This window comes from Anser brachyrhynchus, assembly GCF_964034855.1.
Source record: "Anser brachyrhynchus genome assembly, chromosome: 2".
NCBI classification, from domain to species: domain Eukaryota; kingdom Metazoa; phylum Chordata; class Aves; order Anseriformes; family Anatidae; genus Anser; species Anser brachyrhynchus.
Window position 1 is genome coordinate 38,716,616 of NC_137695.1, and position 23,851 is coordinate 38,740,466.

Below are 23,851 nucleotides of genomic sequence, written 5' to 3' on the forward strand. Positions count from 1 at the left end.
AGGGAAGGGAAGGGAAGGGAAGGGAAGGGAAGGGAAGGGAAGGGAAGGGAAGGAAGGGAAGGGAAGGGAAGGGAAGGGAAGGGAAGGGAAGGGAAGGGAAGGGAAGGGAAGGGAAGGGAAGGGAAGGGAAGGGAAGGGAAGGAGGGAAGGGAAGGGAAGGGAAGGGAAGGGAAGGGAAGGAAGGAAGGGAAGGGAAGGAAGGGAAGGGAAGGGAAGGGAAGGGAAGGAAGGGAAGGGAAGGGAAGGGAAGGGAAGGGAAGGGAAGGGAAGGAAGGGAAGGAAGGAAGGGAAGGGAAGGAAGGGAAGGGAAGGGAAGGAAGGGAAGGGAAGGGAAGGGAAGGAAGGGAAGGGAAGGAGGGAAGGGAAGGGAAGGGAAGGAAGGGAAGGGAAGGGAAGGGAAGGGAAGGGAAGGGAAGGGAAGGGAAGGGAAGGAAGGGAAGGGAAGGGAAGGAAGGGAAGGAAAGGAAAGGAAAGGAAAGGAAAGGAAAGGAAAGGAAAGGAAAGGAAAGGAAAGGAAAGGAAAGGAAGAAGGAAAGGAAAGGAAAGGAAAGGAAAGGAAAGGAAAGGAAAGAAAGGAAAGGAAAGGAAAGGAAAGGAAAGGAAAAGAAAGGAAAGGAAAGGAAAGGAAAGGAAAGGAAAGGAAAGGAAAGGAAAAAAGCAATCTCAGACATTGTACTAAAGAGAGAGAGGTGACTGCATATCCAGAGCCTACATACTTCAACACAGCTCTTGAATGTCTGATGCTGGATATAGGATAGTTGACAGGAATTTACACTGTTCAAGCTTTGAAATACAGTTGTAGATGCATCACTACTGATCCCATTATCCAGCTGGTTGGTAGAAAAACACAACTGAAATACTGAGGAGTTTCAATTCCCGAAGGCTGTAGTCAATCTCATCTCTATTTAGCACTCTTAAATTACAGAGCAGCACTAACTAATCAAGCATGGGTTATCATCTGCTGCCATTTTGTTCAGATGAAAACTGAAAACCGGGATATCTACATTGTTAGAAAGTAATGTCAGAATCCCCAAGGACTTGCAGAAATAAAAAGGAACAGATAAAGGAAAATAGGATTACCTGGAACTTGGAATTCCCACCATGTCATGAAAACAATGCTATGTATACCTACCCTACAAGAAAAAAGGCAGAACTATCGCTAGTGTCACAAAAAGAAGCCTCACGGTTGCAGGTTTTGAATGCTTTTTTTTTTAGTTTTTCATCCCCAAGGAATATATGAGGGGGATGAATTTATAGCTAATGGGCCTACTGCTGTCTGTCAGCAATGCTGTTGAAGCAGTTACCTGCACATTACCTACAGGGCTGGAGAGCAGCATAAAGCCGCTCAGTAACTAACCAGTGCATTGTGTTTCAGAGTAAGAACCTCACTCATCTTTGTTAATGTCAGAAAGTGCACAAACTCCTGACATTAGAAGCTGGCACAATATGGTTGTATCAATTTACATATGTGCAGAGCAAAAACCTCACACATTTCAACAGGCAGTGGTCTGAACTAGATGGATGGCGAAGTTCTCTGTGGCAAAATGGGCTTTGGGCTGGATTCTTATGACCAAGGAGGAGATTTCTGCTCAGGACCAGAGGTGGACTTCTAAATGGGATGGCTGATGCTCTACTCTTTAAAGCCATGCAGAAGTGTAAAATAATTTGCTTTTTAAACATCCCCTACCTATTTAGGATGGTTTCATAAGTTTGTCAGTATTTCTTTGCTAATGTGGTCCTTGAATTCTTTGGCAGGCATGATCAGAGATCAGAAGTTTAAGCCAAGTGTGTCCCTACAAGTTTTGTGAAGATCGGTGTCTGATAAAGACATATGTTCTTGTTAGTATCAGCATGCACAATTGTCTCCATCCAGGGCAAAAATGCTGCTACTTCTCTAGGTGTTAACTAGGAGGTGAGGAGAAGATGGTGCTGTGGGTTGTCTCCAGGTAATGAGAAAATAAGTGGGTTTCTTGAGCCATTCAGGGGTCCTGGATTTGTTTTCTAAGGTGATTTTTTTTTTTTTTGGCATTTAGCATAAAGATAATAGTGTATAGGTCAGTGCCCTGGCTCTGGTTATAACCAGGAGTGGAAGTGTGATGAAGAACAGTAAAGAAGGGAAGCTCAGCTTGAGATTCAGTGAGTTTTACAGAATATTTCCTCTCCATGATAGACTTTTCTTCAATTAATTTTCCAGGTGTTTTTTGAACATATTTGTGTTTTCCTCATTATATTCTACAGTGAACTAAGCACGGGAAAGCATGTCACATTTTCTATTTTACAGCCTCTGCTTGATAGATTCATTCAGTGCCAGCTATTTTGTATGTTATGAAAAATAGTGAATGACCTTTCCCTGTTCACCTTTCCTACACTGCTCATGATCTTCTATTGCTCATCCTCTTAGTAATTTCTTTTTCCAAGCTGGGGAATCCTAGTCTACCTAATCACTCCTCTTATGGCATACACTCCGTACCTTGGATCATCTTTGTCACTATCCACAATATCTTTTCTCAATCTATTGTAACCTTTTTGAGATGGCTGCTTAAAATATTCAATATGTGCAGTATTTGAAAATATAGGGGAACCAGACAGTGGTAAAACAATCCCATTTTCTTCTCTGCTTCTTTCCTAATAGTTTCTAATATTTACTGGCTTTTTTGAGTGTTGCTGAATGTTGAACAGATATTTTTGAAATATTGTTCTAAATGACTCCAAGAAATCTTTCCCAGTATCAATACTAGTGAAGAACCTATGCTTCTGTCTGCATAGTTAGGAGTTTCATTTTTATTTTCCTGCTTGTTCAGTACTTTGTACTGATCAGTGCTTAACTTCACTGTTACTTTGCTGTGCAGTTCCAATGCACTGAAAGATTCTTCTGTAACTCTTTGCTCAGGTTTAGTTCTGTGGATCTTGAAAAGCTTTGTGTCATCAGTTTGAACTCACACTTCACTTCCAGATTATTTTTAATATGCTGTAGCACACAGCTCTGTGCACATATCCCTGGGGAACTGATAACCTTCCTCCAAAAGGAAAACTCCACTTTACATTAACTCTTTGTTTCATGTCTTTTTACCAATTATTAAGTCATCAAAGGACTTTAAGACTGATTCCACATTGATTTAATGTACTTAAAAGCTTTTGGTGAAGAATATTGCCAAAACCTTTGCTTTAAATCAAAAGAAACTTTATCAGCTGAATGACTCTTACTATTAACACTCTCACAGCATTTTAATGGATTTATGAGGTATGATTTCCCTTTACAGAAGCTGTATTTATTTACACCACTACTGCCCATATTATTTATTATTGATTTTACCAGTTTAGACCCTAACAACATCAGAATTTGAAGCTCTGAAGTCTCCCTTATTTAAAAATCCATCAGAGTTTTCATTTTTCATTGCCTAATATCACGAATGGGTAATCCATAATTTGACAAACTTCCTTTAAACCTGTGACTTTAAGAAACTTGACAGTTTAACCCATTTTCTATTTTCCTTGATTTTTTTTTCTGTTTTAAGTCTATTTATAACTATATGTATAGAACTATATGTATATATACATATATAACTTCCAAACTTATTTTATACTTTGCTGCTTAAGCCAAACCAGCCTTTTGTATTCTTGTAAAAGTCTTTTTTGATTGGTAGTTCATGTATTTTCTAAAGCTAGTGCCAAAAGACCTGAAATACTTTGCCATTTTATCTGTTCCTTTTAATTTATTTTCAGTGTCTTCTGTCTTTAGTTACAACCCATATTGCAACTGGAAAGAACCCATAGTCTATTATTTTCTAAAGTCTTATGATCTGTAAACAAGTCACATGGTTGTACAGAGGGTTTGATTACAGGGTTCCAGCTAATGGAATAATGAAATTGCTCTGTCTGTGTATCAGTAGCCTCCTAATGACCTATGAGCTTGCTGCCAGTTTCAAACAAATTTGATAGAAGGGTAGATCTCAAATAATATTGCATTTATAAAGTTTTATGGAAATTGTCTGGGTACCAGAGAGAGACCTCAGCTGAATGATTGCACTGAACTGGAAGTCAAGAAAGGTAAAACTCAGGCATTTTTCTGTTTGGCAGCAGATGGATACACAGAACCAGAAAAAAATGTTGACTTTTGCCTGGTAGGAAGTATCACAGGGGACATAAGAGAACCTAATTCTTGTTGTTCTGGTGCTGGAAGAAGATTTGAGAGAAAAAAAAATAATTAAAAAATAAATAAACTTACAGAAACTGGTTTTATTAGTTCTTGAGCTTGTAAAGTAAATTTTTTAAAGATCTGAGTTGACAACATTATTATGATGTAGGTCTAAATTATGGTGTTCTCCGAGACAATTCTGTAAGGAGGGAATTCTAACCCACAGAACAAAAACAACCATAGAAACCTAGTCCAAAGGTTTCCCATCTTCTGGACTCTTCACAGTTGTACTCTCAAGAAAGCACACAAGAAACAGCAGCTATCTGTATGCTCATCTCTGTATTCCTCCACAGTTTGCTTGTCCAGTCTCTGGCATCTTCTAGCTCAGGAACAGGTCACACAGGCCAGGAAGACTTGAGTCGAGTCTGATAGCAAAATACTGCAGTGAGGGAGGGCTTCAGAATCTGTAGCAGTCAGGTATCTGATGGAAAGGACCCTTTGTTTTGGGGTGCCCCTGAGCTGCAATGAGAATGCCTGGATGTGACCGTTGGTATCAACCAGGAGAGCTCATCTACCTAGAATGTCTGCTCTGAACTGTAGTCCTTCTCCTCGCTCACTTACATGCTGCTTAATCCCATGCAGGATCACCCTGCTAATTTGGAATAATTAAAAAAAAATCAACAGAATGAAACAACTTGATAGTATGTGCTAAGGAGAGCTGGCACAATTTGCTTGTCTGTAGCTCTTAAAAATGAAACGCTCCATCAGCAGGCTTCCTCAGTGCCATTCAAGGTGATGTAAACATGTACTGAAAATCTGAATAAAGTCATATTTCTGACAGCGCAGGCAAAAATTCTGACCTAGTTTAATCAGTCACTGTGCTTTTCTGGTTGTTCTGATTTGTTGTTCATTTACGTTGGGCAGCTGGACAATAGGATTTTGCATGGGCCACAAACAATGAAATAAAACAGCAAGATGTACTGTATTTTACTGAAACATAATATAAAGGGCAGCAGGGGACTAGTCAAAGCCCAATATTCTGAGACTGTAATTTTTTATCACTAGTTTATTTCCTAAACCAAAATGTTTTTTAGTATAAATATTGGATGAAAGCAAAGCTGCACCACATTTGCTGTCATGGAGGCAAGACCTAAGCCTACTTTTTATTAGAATTAAATTAATATGGCATAAGTAGTTTTACAGTTTTAACATTTTATTATTATTTATGTTCTAACTGCTCTGCATAAATAGAACTGCTTCTTGCTTCTTTTTGTTTTTACTACTAATAAAAAGTAATAGGCATAATAATTCAGGGACTGTTTGCATTTCCAGGCACTTTTGTTCTGTCATGTTTACCTACTGAAGGAGACATACTGAAAGCCAGAGTGCAAGAAGCTTCAATGCAAAATATAGAGCTACTTTTCAAACAAACTACATATCAAGGAGTGGGAGGAGCCTAAAACAAATACTTGCAATTAGGATTATTGACAAAAGGTGTTTCCTATAAAAAAAGACTGAGAAATTGAAGTCTGCAAAAATCTAAAAGGACTGCTTTTCAGTTTCATTCAGTGCACTGCAGAAATTATATTATAGTTATATTAACTGACATCTTTCCCTAATTACCAATTGATTTCCCAGAATACTTCAAGATGTGCAGCAAAATAACTCTACTTGTGATGGACATTAAGGTAATTTTTAGCAGTGACAACTTGTTGTATTTCATTTGACAATAAAAAGAGGTTTCAAGAAGAATGGCAGAGTGTCACCAGTCCCACCACCAAGAAGCTAAGAATTTCAATCATCAGAAAACCCATAAAGTTGCATTGTGCTTCTGGGGTCCCTAATAACAAAGGAATGAGAGTCGATTTCCTCTGCTAACATGGAGAGGATGTGGCCTAAGAACAGTATTTATTCATTTAAGATATACTTAGCAGTAGAGCTTGGAATGTACAGCAGGAAATAGCATTGTGAAATTAGTAAAAGTTTTTCCTTGGGCTACCCTGGAACCAGGAGGTCACTCAGTGCACACTGCAGTGCTGATAGATTTATGTAAAACAGCCTACATTTAACCTCTTTCTAGTTAACCCTTGTACGTTAGTCAGTGTGGGCTTTTCACAGACACCAGCTTTAGAGACAGTTTCTTAGGCTCTTCACATTGCCAGTGCCTCCTGTGAACATCTCAGAGTCCTACAAGTTTTAAAACTCCCTGCCCTGACTCAGTGTCTAAAGTCATCCTCTCCTCCTTGGCTTTCTTGGGAAACTAAACAGGTTGGGCTCCCTTAGCTAAAGGTAGCTTTTTTGAAAACCTCTCACAACCTTTGAACAGCAACTGCTTAAAGCAGAGTGAGCCTTTCCACTTATCAATAACATGGTTCCCCTTTCAAAAGTTTTTTTTGTATGGTGTCTTCAAATTCAAATCCTCTTGCCTTAATGACCCTAGTTACTCTTGCCAAGTAAATTATGTAAATTGCATTAGGAAAGCATGTGATGTTGTCACTATCTATATGTACCATTCATTTTTTCTGTGTTCCTATAAAGGATACAGTCCTCCGTTTATCCTTCTGTGTTCTTTATGAGTCACAGTCAGGAGAGTGAGGTGAGATTTTAGTGATTATTAGGTGTATTGAGTAGAATGAGTTACATCTTTATCACTGCCAGTTCCAGTCCCCTTCATACCACTAATACCATGAATGGGAATTGAAACATGCAGTAACTTCAGAATGCTTTGCATGAAGTTTATATAGGCATAAAGTTAAAACAGCTTTACATAGCTTATTAGCAAACCTAAGTATCAGATTCACCTACTGACTAAACAAGCACATACTCCTTGGCTTTAACTTCTTACATGGGATGATTTTGAAGCTGTAAGAGTCTGCTTCTCCTTTCACTTACATTCGTACAGCAAGTACCACCAGAGAAGACAGTGGAAGAGCTACATAGGCATAAATTTACTAAAAGTCGGAAGAAAATTAGGCCCTAAGTCTCCTTTGTCTGAGTCATGTTTTAGTCATTGATCATTTTATCCTCAATTTGGGATGAGCCTCAATGAAGTTTTGTACAGCCCTATTGTATTTGCAATCTAAAAAGAGGTTAAGGGAATAGCCACACTGGGAGGAGTGACAATATGCAAATGACTTTGCAAAGCACATTCATCCTCAGCAGAGTTGCAACATGTCCCATGGTTCTCATTAAGGGTTCTTTGCTAAATCTTTTTTTTTCTTTTTCTTTTTTTTTTCTTCTTTTTTTTTTTTCCCTGTCTTACAGGCAAATGTTTACTATTCCCAGATATTTACTGTATTTAGCATCAAACTGTAGCTGGAATCACAGACAGCTGTAGAGCTGAAGGTGGAAGTGGGACAGGGATTCTCACACCCAGTGTGGCCAAAGGTCAGGAAATGGCTCTTGGTTTCCTCCACAGCACCTGTCTCACAGTCTGCATGGTTCCCCTTTTAAAAAGTGCAATACTCTCTGCACTTCTCTAAAACTGATCGTAACTTAAACATGCATACTCCCACAGCATTCAGAAAATGAGTGCTGCTATTATTGATTATGTCCACTGACAGAGAGACTACCCCTCCTTTCCAAAACATCCCAGGCTGAAAGTGTCTGAAGTGCTACTGCTGGGTTTGCCATGGCTGCTGGGGTGACTGGAAGTGAAATGTCTGCTTCTTTAGGACAAGAAGATGCCTTGAAAAGTCCAACAAGTATGCCTGGGGACTTTTGGGCTATGGCATTGTGGGCGTACCCATAAAAGAAAAAGGTATGTGAGTGGCATCTTAGGTTTCAGTTTTGTATTGGAGATTCAGATCAAAGTTCAGCAAGATCTAAAAACTTGGAGTGACTGCTCCCAACCTCTGGGGGAGTTTTTACATTGACTTCAATGGATTCTGGTTTGGGAGTTACATACCAATTTGAAAATGCAAATGCTGGACTGGAATATCTTATAAAAATACTCCTGGCTCAATTGCTCATCTCTCTGTAGAAAATTAATTGACTTTGCCTTATCCTGTTCCCAAAAGGGAAAGTTTCCATATGTTTGTACTGTAAAATTATTGATCTGCACAGTGCTTCTGCCTAAGTCCTTGGAGATATTCTGAAGAAAGAGAGGAATCAGGTGCCCTTGCATGTATTCCTGCAAATTCACATTGGTTCGAATTGTGCTTACAGTCTGCTGAGGCCTGAGCAGCCTGCAAAGCTCAGAGATGCAGTGACACCTGGACTGTAAATAAGGAGGATCTGGCTGTGAGGGTGGGTTTTTGCAAGAGTAGCAGATCTAATTTTAAGGTCAGAACCCTCAGGTGTCCTTTCTCATTGCAACGGACATGTATGCGGTTCAGAGAGAAAATATGTTGGCTGGCTTAGTATGAAATAAACTGCCACACGCTGATGTGGGTTTCCTTTATGTGGAGTCTGTGGAATCAGTTACAGCTCAGAACAAACTCAGCCTCTTCTCAGCTAATTGCTCATGCTCCATTTCTAGTGGTTCTTGTGCTAGATGAGATTGTTCGGCAACCAAATAGCCAGCTTAATCCATCCCGTCTGAAAGAGCAGAGTTATGCTGAGGACAAATTTGGCCTTCTGTGTCCATGTTGGAGCTATTGGATCTTTTGGATATTTCATTTCTCAGTTTTTCTGTTGGCTTTTGTCTCCCATTTTGATCAACCTCTCTTCTTCCATCTGGAATTCCACCTCCTGTGTCCAAATCTCATCTATCCAACTTTTCTAAACTTTAGGAAATAAAGATGGAATTTATACAAGCCAGAAACAGAATGCCAGCCCCACTGAAGGAAGCAGAAAAGCTGAGACTGATTGAATGGACTGAGACTTTGACTTTTAGTGTTTCAGGTTGATCAGTCAGGGACTGAAGCATCCAGAAAATACTGCTAGCACTGACAAATATTTGGCTTTCTTGACTGTTCAATTTTCTTGCCAGCCCATGCTTATTAGCCAGAAGAATATAGAAAATTCTTCTTCCACAATGCTATCATCTTTTCCTGTGCAGAACATTAAAAGCAATATTTACTTGTGTTATTATATAAACTCATATATATATATATATATATATATCTCAAAGATCTCAAAGACCTAAAGATCTCAAAGTATATGGGACAGGTAACTGTATCATCCCTATTCTAGGGGAGGCAGAGACTCAGTGCTGTATGTTTCTTGTTCCATGCCCCATACATTGACCTATGTTTTAAGTGCAATGGTGAACCCACCATTCCAAATGAAACTACGTGTACATACACAGTGGCAGATGAGAAGGATGCCAGCAGGTACTTGCCTGGTTTATTTAAATGCCTCTCTACCAGATGCTAGCAAAGGCACTCCATTTCCCATCCTATGACTTTCATACTCATTTTAAAATTTACTATATGCAAGTACTCAAGCATGTAAGCTTAAAATTCTCTTTCTGTGAGCATTCATGTGAATAGGAGTCAAGTACTTGGATGTTTGCAGAAAATGAAGACAAAAGAGGTGTAAGCGAATATTTATGGAAATTGATTGTGATATGCAACCCATTCTGTTGGACTAATCAGCAAGAGATTGACTCTGTTAATGCAGCTTGTCCCTGTCCCTGTGTGGAGGCATTAAGGGTGAGTTGCAGAGAGGCCACTTTCCTTCCAGCTTCAGGGCAAGGACCAGGAACAATTGCTCCGAGGAGAGCAATTGCCTTCCTTTGTGCATTGCTGTGCCTGCACATTGCTACCCAGGTTTAGGTGAGAGCCCCAGGGATGGGTTAGTCTCACACCCTCTGTTTAATACAATAGCTTCTTTTAAAAGCAAGATCATGTATTTATTTCTTCATCATATGACTAGGAAAAAAAAAAAAAAAAGAAAAGATAAAGCAGACAAGAATACTCTCATTTATTAGGCTTAGGGAGCTCTGATGTTCAAGCTCGGTTCTTGTGGGAACTGAAGATAAGAGAAAGAGCTCCCCACTGCCAGATATAACCTCTGCAGCAGGATCTTTAGAAAAAAAAAGGAAGTACATCTGAAAATGTTTTCCTTTGTACTGTTGGTTTTTTTATGTTCCTGGGGACCAGCTACATGGATCTGGGAATTATATGATAAACTTTGTATTTATGCCGTCAGCTCCTATGCCTCTTATTTTTATACTTGCTTAGATTCTGATCACAGTGCATTGCTACTTTTCACAGTACATTAAAAAAATCCACTTATACACACATGGGTTTGATATGTTTCATACCCTAAGGATCACTATCTGGCCAAGTGATTAAACTTCAGCAATTAAAAGGAAGGAAGAAAGGAATAAAATTATTAGCACATATTAATTTTTCTCTTAGTGAACTTCATATGTTGGCTAAATAGTTCTCTTTCAAAGTATGACAGGTATTTATTTGTGCCAAAACAGTCCTGAAAAGGACTGATTACATATCAAAATGTGACCTAAGCAAATTGAATGGTGGAATTGGTTTGACAAGCACTGAAGATTTCTGAGGCAGGGAGAGAGCAGACATTTTGCTATCCAAAAGAAGTTAAAACACTGTTAAAAGAATGGAAAAGGTTTTATGAAAGTGATTTCTAAATATAATTTGTTTGGGTCCTTTCCTCATTCTTTCAGAAAAAAGTGTGTTGCAATCAAGGCAGGTGCCCAAACCAAAGACAAACTGCTATCATATTTGCTATATTAACAGATTAAGTACAATAGTGTTTAATACAAACATTTTATAAACAAATCACTACCTCAGTACGTTGTGCAGTGAGGAATGGGCAAATGAATTTAAGATTCATTATATGAACGAAAGGTGATAGTTTATATTAGATTACACACAACCTATTGGAAGGCATCTCTTAACCAAAGATTGCAGTTAAGTTATTCTGTCATGCTCCAGCTCCTGGTTCTGAGCATTATTTTGACAAGAGATATTTCTATGCTATGGAGAGTAAGCATTAGGAATCAGCTCTTGATTTAAAAAGAGAAAGTTCAGGTCCTGCAAAAGGTTGGCAGAAAGAAGCCAAATGTATGAATGAATGAGACCAACAAAACAAGGTGCCTTAAGAAAGGTGAATTCCCTGAAGTCTCTCAGTGAGCCCCAGAGGGAAGCTTGGTTTTCACTTTTCTCTTGGTGGTCTGTGTTTTTAAATATATGTAAAGCATTCATATTCTCCAAATATTTTGAGGTGTACTTTTTGGTTCATAAAATATATAGTGAATACAGATATTTTCTTGTTCACAGTTGACCAAATATATGTACCCTGATTTATTTTTTATTTTTTTTCATCTGCCTAATGCCACATTGTAAAGGATTTCAGTTAAATACAGGAAAATTCTCCCATAATTAATTCTGAAATATTTTGGACATACATATAATTTTAGGAAAAGTATATTTTTTCTCCAGGTCGTATCAAAAACAAACAATGATGTTCACACTGCTGCCCCAGGAAAAATATATTTCATTCCCTTGGGCTTTCATTGAATAAAGAGATTTTGAACTGAGCTCCTTAAAATATCAATGCTCTATATTACTCCCCAGATACAGATATAAATCTTTATAATAGTGCACTTTACAAGCAGCACTCCTGAGTCTTTTTTGATTGGTAATCACAGTGTTTCCTTATTAATACAGTAAAAAATGTAAAAGACATAAACATTTTGCAATCTATCTGTTCTTTCAGTATGGATATACATCAGCTTCTGCTTTAAGCAGTCTTGATGTTTCACCCATCATATTTTTATGTCTTTATATGGGAAGGAAATTGTACCAGAAAACTGAATTCAATGACAGCCATTCTGTGAATAAATCCAGTTATCTTTGGTATTCTGGGTATAATAAATATGTACAAAAGTTAAATTTCTACATAATTACAGAGTTACGTTGACTGTTTTTTAATGTCAGTAAGGAAACAGAGTTCAAACTAACAGTTTATTGTTTGTTTGTTTGTTTTTACCAATATACTGCCTGCTTTCAGGTTATCTTTTCATTAAAACAGCTTATTTAAAACTCTCAGAGATAGTGCATGCTTGCAATTCTCGACACTAAAAAAATCTGATCAAAATGTAGAGTTATGCAGGAGTAAGAGCTAATGTACAGTTTGGATAAAATGTGAATTTCCAGATAGTCCTAATATTTTTAAGCCTCATAATTTTCCCATGTCCTTGTGCCATGCCATTGGTAAAACTTACCAAGAATGAGCTGTGGGACAGAGTATTTCTCTTGCCTCCTAGTTATACAGGCAACTTGTGTCTTTCTCACCTCGATTAATGTTATGATCATGTTTGGTGGGGATCTGTGAATATGTAGGCACCCATAACTTGGTACAACTTCTGGCAAGCCCATATTGCTCCTAGCAGTAACATGTATTTCTAGAAGAATTCAGCCACATTTGGCAAACCCTCATTTCTTACCTCCTTTTTGCATGTCTGAACAAGACTTTTATTATCTCTGTATTTTTAAAATTATGTGAAATTATAAAGTGTCTACAAATATTGTGTTTATAGCTTAGTTATACAATTCCTAGGGTAACTCTGGGAGTTTACTTGCTACTTAGTCTTAGAGATAACAATGAATGATTAATAGGGATTTTGACTCCATCTCTCAGGACATTTTCATAAGAACGCCATGGAAACATGGTCTGGTTGAAACATTGATACAACAGTACAAAAGCTGTTTGGATGACCACATGTGGGACTTTGAGAGGAGGATTTCCTGTCAACACGCACAGTTATCTTGATTAGGATTTTGAAGCAATCTTGGCTACTTCTTTGGTCTAGTTCAATGTGATATTTTAATTTATGACCCTTCTGGGGAATGTATGCTTGCAGTATTTTCAGGTGATATGAAACTGGAGGAAGTGCAAGTATGCTGAAAGACAGGATTAGTTTTCAAAAGGATTTTGACAAACTCAAGAAAAAAATGGATGAAAAGCAAGTGCAACAATACAGTAGGTGTATCAGCTGACTACAGGGCAAGGCAGTTGGTTATGATCATTTTTCAGAATTAATTTTGGGGCTAATGTGGATTATAAACTGAACATAAGTCATATTGTGAGAGAGACAAACTTCAAAATGGGATTTATAAACAGGAAGGCGGCCTATCATGCAGAAGAACTAATCCTTATACTCTGCTTAGAAATAGTAAAACCTAGCTGAATTGCTTGGTCCAGTTTTTGAGAAAACTTTTATTATTTTCATAACTCCTTGAGTGGCTCTGGCCCTGTGCACATATACATTAAGGTATTTCCTCTAACATTGTTTCTCCGGGACATAATCAACAAAGCTACAGATGGCATTGGAGTTTTTAGAAACTATGATGTCTGCTTAGCCAAAGTAACATTCATTCCAATACTGAGTGCCTCGGTGTGGTAATTACCCAGAAAGGACACTGTGCAGAGTGTCTTGGAAACACTATGAACAGTGGCGAGGGGCTGTGCTGAAGACTAGCAGTGGTAAAACAAGTGACTATGGACTTGTCACAAGTGGGATGGACTTCTACACAGAAGGAAATAATAGTAAGTCAACAGGCTTTCGATGCAGAAGTTTTGAAATTTGATTGGATAGTAGAAGTGATCTAGTCCCTCCTTTTGCCTGAGGTGGAAGAAGTTTATCTAGACAATCCCCAGTTATGTTTAGCATTCTTAAAAACCTCCTTCCCTTGCTGAGGGTACCACATAGTTCCCAGATGACAGAGCTGGATATATATGTATATTTTTTTGCACATATATATATATATGCATGTCCTCTGCTGAAATGTAAGCCAATTGTCAATTGCTCCTCCTCATGGCTGTAATATTTCCTTCCTTATTGGACCATAATGTGATAGTTAGGCTTCATCATAGACTTCTTTTAATTCAGTTGTTCCTGTTATATCCCATTTTCTAAACATCTTGCTGTTCCTGCTGCTCTTCTCTTCAGTCTCTTCAATTTGTCTACATCTTTCATAAAGTATGACACTGAGAGCTGACACAGAAGTACCGCTGCGCTAGCTAGCAACAAGGAGAGCGAGACAATTTCTTCCCATGTCTTACACAGAATGTTCTGGTTAACACATGTCAGAATGAGATTTGTTATTTTTTTGTAGCAGTGTTACATCATTGGCTGAGAGTTAGTTGCTCTGCAGTTTTCCATGACACCAGGCCCTTGTCTATGCCACTAGTACACGACTAATAAAACACCACTTTATGTTTGTGCCTTTGATATTTTTTCTCTATAGATCTGGTACTTTCTACCTGTCTCAACTGATTTTGTTTTGTTGACTTAGGAGCTGTATTAATATAGCTAAGGAAGGATCTCTGGGCATACTATAAGCAAAGAGTACCACACAAATAACAATTAACTGCTAACAACTGGGATTTGCATGGGGTCCTGATGGTGAATGTGATTTGTTCTTCCAACAGTGGGTTGTGTCAAGGACTGAAGTCCCTATTTGTGCTTTCCTATTCCTATTCCTATTCCTATTCCTATTCCTATTCCTATTAATTTCATCTCTCTTTTTTTTTTCTTTGTTTTTTTTCCTTTTCCTCCCCCTCTCCCAGTTTTCTAGGTAATGTAGCAGCTATGACACCAGGCACAGGCCTGTCTCAGGAACTAGAGGGACTGTGAAAGTTGTTGTTAGCATGTATGCTGAAAGATAGTGGTGAAGCCAGCCAGAGCTAAAGATCAGAATGGGCCCCAGTACCTGTTACTTTGCATGAAAAAAGGAACAAATCCCGGGGCTTTGTTCCAAAGCACTGGGAGCATTGCAATCCCAGATAAAAGCAGAAATATTCCACTGTTTAGTCACATTTAGTCTAGGTTACCATAAATCCCTGATCATGGATATCTTTACAAATTGCACTGTACAGGGAACTAAGCTGCCCTTGAATATTAATAACCAAGGCTAGCCAGACCAATTCTGTATTAAGGTCATGTCACACACTGCCTGCCTGGTGATGTCAGGGCAGTTTCAAGAACAGTCTTTAAAGCACCACATAATTTAAGGCCCTGAATGTTAATTCAAACTTTTGGTTCCATTAATGTACATGTTCAGGAATGACTTGGAGTTCTGTAAAATGCTGGGCTTTTGTCTGTAACAGGAATATCAGTGAAAACTCGTAGGTGCCAAAGGCTTTGCATGTTCTGCCCCCAGCTTTGGAGCATGGTGCCAGCTGAGACTCAGAATGTTAATTCCATAAATGCCTCCAAGTCAAGACTACAGGCATGTTTGTTTAATCTGGCTTTTCCTGAACAATGGCTCTGTCTCTGGGTGCATTCTCTGAAGTGCGCTTTTTTTTTTAATTATTTTTTTTTTTAACGTGAAGAGCACCACATACGTAAATGTATAAAATATGCGATGTATTTTTAATGTGCAGAGATACATTTGTCTTCATCACCCTATGCAGAAAGGGAAACTTGCATTCATTTGATTCCAAGAACTCAAAAGATTATTTTATACTAACAATGAAGTTAAAAAAAAAAACAGCCTATTCTAAACTTGTATATTACATAAATAATGAACATTAATGCAGTTTCAAAAATGGTAGCAATCATTTCTCAAATGTATTGTTATTTTAATACCCACAAGAGATTACTTTGATTTTCTGAATAATATCTAGGTTTACAGAAGGAACTGCACAGCCTATGTGAGTAATATGAGACCTAATTATGTTATACCCTGAAATCAATAAGCATTTGCTTTTAAAAGTGAGTTATTGATGCTACTTGGAGGGAATCACCTTACCAAGGCTCTTGGTGCAAACTTGGACGTACCAAGTTTGGCTGGAGGAAAAACCAAACCTTTCCAAGCAAGCCTGACATTTTGTTGTTGTTTATCTTGCTTTCACCCTCACCTTCACCCTCCCCCTCCCTTCCTGCTTGCCTTCACCTGGCTGCCTTTGCTCATTTGCAAATCTCAGTTGAACACTTTTTTTTTTTTTTTAATTTGCAAGAAGAAATGCAAATTGCTAAAATGCAAATGCTACTAGTGACAAGAAGCTATATTCGAAAATATGATATAGGACTTTGATATAGAACCAATTGTGTCTGGGGGAATGACAAATGATACTTGTATAGTTAAACTGCTGTATTTATTTCAGCAGGACTCTCCATGTGGACACCCTTACTCAGAAGTAAACACTTTTTTTTTTTTCTTTCCTATTTTTTTTTTCTTCCCAGTTTAGGTAAACTGCTTTCAAAGCAACAGAAGATAAAATGGATAAAAACACTAATTTTACTCACATGCACACACACATTCACATGCTTATGGTGGAAAAAGGGGTTATATCGTCCAACTACAGTGGTTTAAATTCCCACATTACTATATATTGTTATAATTTCTGATATAGGCAAGCTCTTATACTCCATATGGCTTCCATATGCACAAATCCTTGGTTACTGAAGATGGATGAAAGCCATATTGTTTTTTAATGCATGTGTTGAGGAAAAAGAGCTATCAGTAACCTGTGAACTGATTATACCCGATATACTTAAACTGATGCTGTTAAAGCATAACTACAGTTGCATAAAGCTATGCCTATGGCAAAAACTTCAGCTAAGATACAAAGGGCAATTCAAAGCATGCCATGTTTTTTGTTGTTGTTGTTGTTGTTTTTTTTTTTTTTGTAGGGATATGGTTTTTCTGATGCAGCTTATTTTATGAAAGGAAAAGGCAAAAGCCCTACCAGAAATGTCCTTTTCCTGGTACTACTGCAGCCACAGCAAGAACGGTGGCTGGTGTAGCTCTACTGACAAATACTTCCCAGTGCAGACTAGGCCACAGGGTCCATTTCAAAAGGTATTATGTAAATGGGGTGTTAAAAACATCATGACAGCAGAGGAACAAAGAGCCTTCCTTGAGGGAGAAGGAATATGCAAACCATCTGGGGACAGTCCAAGAGTTTGGGGCTCCTCGTCCTCCTCTGTGGGGCTCTGGATGAAAGACCAAGCAGACAACATCAGTGTCTGGAAGTCGCAGCTAGGCCCCGCTGCCGCAGCCACCCTCATGGCCCTTCTGGGGGGCCACAAACCCCTTCTGAGCTGAGATGGTGCATGGAAGTCCAGGGGCATCTGGGAGGTGTGGAAACACGGGTGGCCCATGTCACCTACTTAAACCCTTGTTTTGAGCCCCCATCTTGTTCTGCTGGGAATTCAGTGAGAAGCAGAAAGGCCGAGGCGGTGGGGAAAGCGTACATGTGGGTTGAGAGGTGCACAGTCCGTGTGCAGGTGCTTCCTGTGTGGCGGGAAAGCAAGCAAACACACACAGCTGACCCAAGCTTCAGAGGCAGCTTTCACAGGGCACCCAGCCATTTCACGGTCCATTTCCCCTGGTTCCAGATCTGTGAACCTAGAGAGGACATACGCAAAGATCTGTTGCAAAGCAGCTTATTTCCAGCTGTTGCTACCTTTAGGAAAATACAGTCAAAATATTGAAGCAGTCCCTCACCCCTTCATTCCCGTACCACCACCCCCCCCCCCCCAAAAAAAAAAAAGAAAAAAAAAAAAAAGCTGTAGGAGATCTCCAATCAGTCAATGCTGGCTGGAGGTTGAATTAGAGGATGTAGAGGATGTGGTCACGTGCTGGTGTCAGTGTGCAGTACAGCCTGAATCCAACAGAAGTGCTCTTGACCTATCTGCAACATGAAAGAAATATTACACCCCAGTGGCAGCAAGCAGGGAAAAAAAAACAAACAAATATAAAACATTATTATAGTATTTCCTGTGAAGGAAGTTGGGATAATATTATGGCTGGTAGCTGACCAGCTGCTTTCATTTAATATTTTTCTAATTTTAGTCAGTGTTGGTCAAACAAACACAGCTTTTAAGGGATTTCCTTCAATGTTAACAGACTGTCATGTAGTTAGTTGAACAGAAGCTTTGCCGTGTGAGGTACAATCAAGAAGTGTGCCCTTTTTAAAAATAGTGCCACGTTGGTGCAATTAGTTCTTCCTGAGGGGGGCAAATTTTCAAAACCTGGGATCTGGATTGAGCTTTTCATTGGCTCTGAGCTTCGGCAATTGCACACCTCTGGGGGACTGGTTTTGGACAGTGCAGACCTGCTCATAGTGGTTCAAATCACAATGGAAAATGGAAAAATTTGGTGTTGTGGCTCTGCTGAAGCCGGGGTGCTGACTCTGGACAGCTCTGGAAGCAGTGGCTGTAGCTGGAGGTGCGAATACGCTGCTTTGCACCTGCAGAGGAAGTCTGGGACTCAGCCCTTCTAAAATTATTCCTGGGCACAGAATGGGCTATTATAGTGGAGTTTTGAAAGAACTCTTTTTAGGGCAAAAAATAAAATTTGCTGGCTGGCTGGTATCAGAGAGTCATAGACAGTCTGCCACTGTGTACTCAGTGCCCAATGTGCTGCTTATTCTAAGTTGAGCTGCTAAATTGCTTAGTGCTAATAATTTGTTGTTTGTTGCAGTGGTGTAGCTGCCTGCCTGCTTGTGTTATATGGCCAGTTAACCATTCCCTTCCTGAGGGATGCTGCCCTCTGTCCTCACCTTGACCCTCCTGTTGCCACCAGACCAAACTTCTGTTTGCAAGACTTCTGCTTTGCAAAAGTATTTCTTTTTTTTAGAACATGCTGAACCCAACCTGTGCAGGAGTCAGAGAGCTGGCTTCAGCTTGAGATTCCTAAAATCCGTAACATTGGGATTCAGATCCACAGGCTCTTGTAACGTTCACAACCAAAATGCCATGGCAATGTGGCTCCTGTATTCAACAGAATTACGGTTTGCTGCAGATGTTTATGAGTGTATGGGCGCAGTTAGAAAGTTTGCTGCCCAGTCTCCATTCTGCACGGAGGGATTTGAAGAAAAACCCAGGCACCAGACACATTTTAGAATCTGTAAAAGCTGCTTTGGGGTATTCAGGACTCCTAACTAAATTCACCCTAATGTTAACAAATTGTGTAATGCCACCAATGTTATGTACTAAAGAGAGAGGGAACAGCTAGAAACATATGCCATCTTGTCCCTGTTTCATACAGTACCATTATGATCTGAAAAACAAATCTATGTCATCTTAGTTTTCTGATATTTATGCTCCATTGGTGTGTCCATAACGCATTGGTTCAGTTGAGAATTTAAGTGATATTTTCATTTTGCTTAATGATCTGCAATGGAAGCACAGTCTAGTATCTGAAAAGCAAACTGTAAATGCCCCAAGTTTTTCCTAGAGACTTCAGTGGTGAAACTACAGTTCTCTGAAACCGCTGAGGTGTCTGTTATATGAAAATAATATAAAGGAAGAAAACAAAGACAGGCTTATGAATTGCCAGAAGCAAGCACTGGGAAGAACAGTTTTTTGTTCATAAATGTCCATATTAGCATGTCAGAGCGCGTATATCCAAAGAAGGCCAGGAGAGGTAATCTTAATGAAGACATTTTAACGTTGATAATGTCCTCATTTCCAATGTTTTGTTAAAGTCAAAGAGTTTCTAAAACTTGTCGCTACCGGCAGAATTTGGTCCTGTTGAACAGTGTTTAACATGTGAAAGTTCTATAAGGCCATTCTTCAGCAAAATAACCAAGTGACAAGAAGAAAGAACAGTATTTGGAAATTATAACAAATGATAGACTTCAGTCTTCAGAATATGTTCCCAGCTTTTTGCTGTTGCCTTACTCATTTGTTAAAATTGCAACCAAAGCTATTTGTATCTGTAACTATCAGTGGTTTCAGAGAAAGAGAGCATAATTGTGTGTTAGTTACTAGTATGAAGAGAACATGAAAAGGAATATGTCATGGGGGCATTTGCCATTGATGCAAACAAGAAGTGTACATATTCATTCTGGTAGCCACAACCAGGATTATGGGCACAGCATCTATAGTATAGACAACAACATTTTGGGGGATATGTACTTCTGATGGCACCTTAATTTGGTGTTCATTCTCTAAGCATTAATTTTAGACCCTGTACCAATGCCCCCCTAGTGCGGAGGGTATGTCATGCTTTTCTACCCACTACCAGCTTGGCACATACTTCAAAAATGGCAGGATTCACTCCATAACTGGCTTGTTCTTAATTTTTCATCCTCAATTAAAGGAACCACGCACTTGCCATATTAAAGTTTTAAATTGTGTTTATTGAGACATATGGATATTTACTATGTGCAAATGTTATGTTTACTTTGAGATGTTTTCATGTGCATATTTGTGATAGCAATAATATTATTATGGTAATTTCTACATAAATGTGTATAGTATGTTTTTGAATGTCTCAGGAAGTAATTTTTAGTTGTCTTGATGTCAATCACTTTGGGTATGTAAAATATTGAATTGTGCGCTTAATGGTTCGTATTCATGTTGATTTCACATACCTTTTTTAGGAAAAGTTTGAAGCAATTTTAAGCCTGAATTGAGATAGCCTAGGCAAAGTGGTCTGTGCTTCAGTTTATTGGGTGCATTTATGAAAAGAGCTTTGAAGTGAATCATTCTCTTCAAAACTCTTGGAGGAAAATACTTTGCAGGCTGACAGGAGGGAACACTATAGCTTCTAGAAAAGGGGATAGATGCTGACCTAAGAATATAAGGAGATGATCTGAAAACAAAAACCAACCAAACAAAAAACAACAAACCACAATCAGCTTGGCAGCCTTACATTCAAAGATGCTTTTATTCTTACTGTGCCATTCAGTTAAGTACTCTAAGAAGGTAATGCAATGTTTTCTCTCTCTCTCTCTCTCTCTCTCTTTATTTTTTTTATTATTTTTTTCCCCTCATTACCCAGCTCCTTGAAATAAGACTTTGGCCATGAAAATCATCTACTTATCACTGGTCACGACCTCAGTCTTACTAGCTTTGAGGTGGCAAAACTGGAAGAAGACCAAGCACTGTCCCCTTAAGTGAATGAGAGTTTTGATTCTTCCTTCAATGAGGTTGTGATTTGGCTGTTTTTACTGTAGCTACTAGAATACCACGTGGGCCTAAACCCCCCTAAAATTACTTGGAACTCATGAATGTAATGGCAATGTGAGGTACCTGAAAGGCACATTTACGCCGGTGTTTCAGTTCAGATGAAAACTGTGCTTTTGAATGGCAAAAAAAAAAAAAAAAAAAAAAACAACCAACCAACCAACCAACAAAAAACAATTCCTGCCTGTGCCACACCAGGGTATCTCTATGGCATATTGGACCATAGTTACATGGCCTCTACATGGCTGTGGGATCATGAAGAAAGATATATCATCTATTACCTACATGCTGGCAAACTCCAGTTACTGGAAAAAGTACCTCTGCATAATTTGAGTTGACCTTGTCACTTCCTTGAGATGACTTTCAGGACTCTGCTATCACCATAAGTCAAATTGTCACGAAGCCACGAAGAGTAAGACATAGTATGACTTCCCTTTGTCTTATGCAAGTTGATTCCCAGGTTCTTTCCCAAAGTACATGATACTGTTGTAATGCCTAACAATGCTTAACATATGTGCAATTCTTAGCATCAGCTATGATTTCAAGTGAGTGGATAGAGAATGGAAAAAAAAAAATGAAAGTCATATTAATTGCTGGGGTCATTCTTGTTATGACAGCTGAGTTTAAGATGAGCTTGGCTCACTGCTGAGAACAAAATCCTGTAATATGTTTGTGTACTTATCAGAGTAGTGGAATACACTCATTGTTTTGCAATGGCCCACTTCATCAGAGCATTCTCATCACAATATCTGGTTATGTCAAATGATTTATAAAGCAAGTACCCTACTTTAATGATAGTCATTATCATGATTTATCAGATACTTTTTAGCATCCTGAAAAAGAAAAAAAAAACTTTTTGAAATTAGGGATATATCACCTTAAACACCATACAAATCATTTGTCTTCTTAAATATCACTCAGGATTCACTCAGGAAGGTAGGATTTGGAATCTTTGCTGGAAATAAAAAAAGATCAATGTAAAAATGACATCAGGAAGGAAGAGAATGAAAATCTATTTATTACATTGCAATCTCTTTGTTTTGAACATGATATGGATCTTGTAATGTCAAGTCTTGGATTTCTGTGAATTTAGCAGATGGAAGAAAGATGTATGAAGAACTCTAAGTCAACTGAGAGAATAATTTAAAGGAAATCACTGCCTCTGAAAACACAAGGATTACTAGACAATAAGACAAGAACCTTTAACAAACTTGTCCTTAGGATGGAATGAAGTTGTATTAGTTGTGGTTATTGGGCATAAGTATTTTTTCAGTGTGTTGTCTTTGCTTCAAAGAAGGGACACAGTAAGGTTTATTGGCTTAAACACATCATGTTTTTATCTTGAACATTGAGTCTTATATATGGATGAGTCCTTTACAGCACACCAGGCTGTGTTGCAGCAGCGTGGGGCTATAAAGACAGGCCAGAAACTCCAAATGTTTCAAAATGTTTCAATATTTATTAGGGCTGAATGCTGCTCAGAACCTCATATTTTCACTCTTGCTTAGATGTTTAATGGCTGCCTGGAGAGACCTCTGTGGTTATCTGGTTAGTTCATAACACCTAATTATCACCTCACCAAAGACCCTGGGCTGGGTGATTGAGAATCTCTGTGTTTAAAAGACTCCAGACAAGAGATTTTAAAAAAATGCAATTAAGTGAATTAGCTGGTTGCTTTCATTTGTTTTGCAGTTCCCAACTACTTACATCACTCACAGAAAGCCCACTGTAGGTCTAGCACCATTATCGCTCTCTCTAGGTACCTTAAAGAGGCTGTAGCGAGGTGGGGATTAGTCTATTCTCCCGCTTGCCTGGTGACAGGATGAGGGGGAATGGGCTAAAATTGCGCCATGGGAGGTTTAGGTTGCATATTAGGAAAAACTTCTTTACCGAAAGGGTTGTTAGGCATTGGAATGGGCTGCCCAGGGAAGTGGTTGAGTCACCATCCCTGGAGGTCTTTAAAAGACGTTTAGATGTTGAGCTTAGTGATGTGGTTTAGTGAAGGACTTGTTAGTGTTAGGTCAGAGGTTGGACTAGGTGATCTTGGAGATCTCTTCCAACCTAGACGATTCTGTGATCTGTAGAGAAGATGAAGAAAAGTGCTGGAAGCAGGGCAATTGTTGGAGGAGGAGCGCTGATTAAACCACCTGACTTGTGAGTAAGATGGAGCAGGGTTTACCACCTTCAGAAGTCATAGGCTGATGGCTATAGGGTGATGTTTGCTGCTAACAGAGACAAAAAGATCTTTGTGTCCTTTCCTCCTCTTGTATATTTACCTAAACTTGTAAATGTAGCCTTCTGCATCTTCTAGTTACTGTCATGATTTTTTTCAAAAGGCAGAAGCCCAGAATGAGATGCTAAGAAACAAAATAGTCAACAGAAGACGTGTGAATTAATATTTCTTCTAATTATGATACCATTTCATCTCTATCCCTCACTCAGTCTCTTTTTCTTTTCAATTTATCAACTGGCACATCATCACCTTAAAGACTTTAAGACATTTCTTCCAGGTTTCTTCTAGTTTTCACAGAGACTTCCAGTTTCAATGCCATATCTTTCTGAGGACATTGCTGATCCTCCATGTGTCTAGGTCTCTCTAAGAAAGAGATGTTTGCTCAGTTGGTTAGGGGAAACACTTGTGTACAATTGTGTATGCTTGCACTGCCATGAAAAAGTAAACAAAGCTGATAATTCTAGAACTATGTGGGGAATGACAGGGCAGAAACATCAGCATGCATTTAAAAAAAATTAATGTAGGGACATTCATTCTAGTGCTTATCTGTTGTCTGTGGTTGAAAGAAACTCTGCAGTAGTGATCTATGAAATAATCAGCTCAAATAGAAAAATATTTTCCTGCTATTTTC

General features: G+C 38.8%; 1 long non-coding RNA gene across 1 annotated transcript in view; it reads left to right on the plus strand.

The window, feature by feature from the left end:
- The first annotated feature begins 2,115 nt into the window (after positions 1–2,115).
- Positions 2,116–23,851, plus strand: part of LOC308191241 — a 98,952-nt gene continuing 77,216 nt past the window's right edge. The window contains exon 1 of the long non-coding RNA XR_013947839.1: positions 2,116–2,136. This is a non-coding gene — a long non-coding RNA (uncharacterized lncRNA). The remainder of the gene's footprint in view (positions 2,137–23,851) is intronic.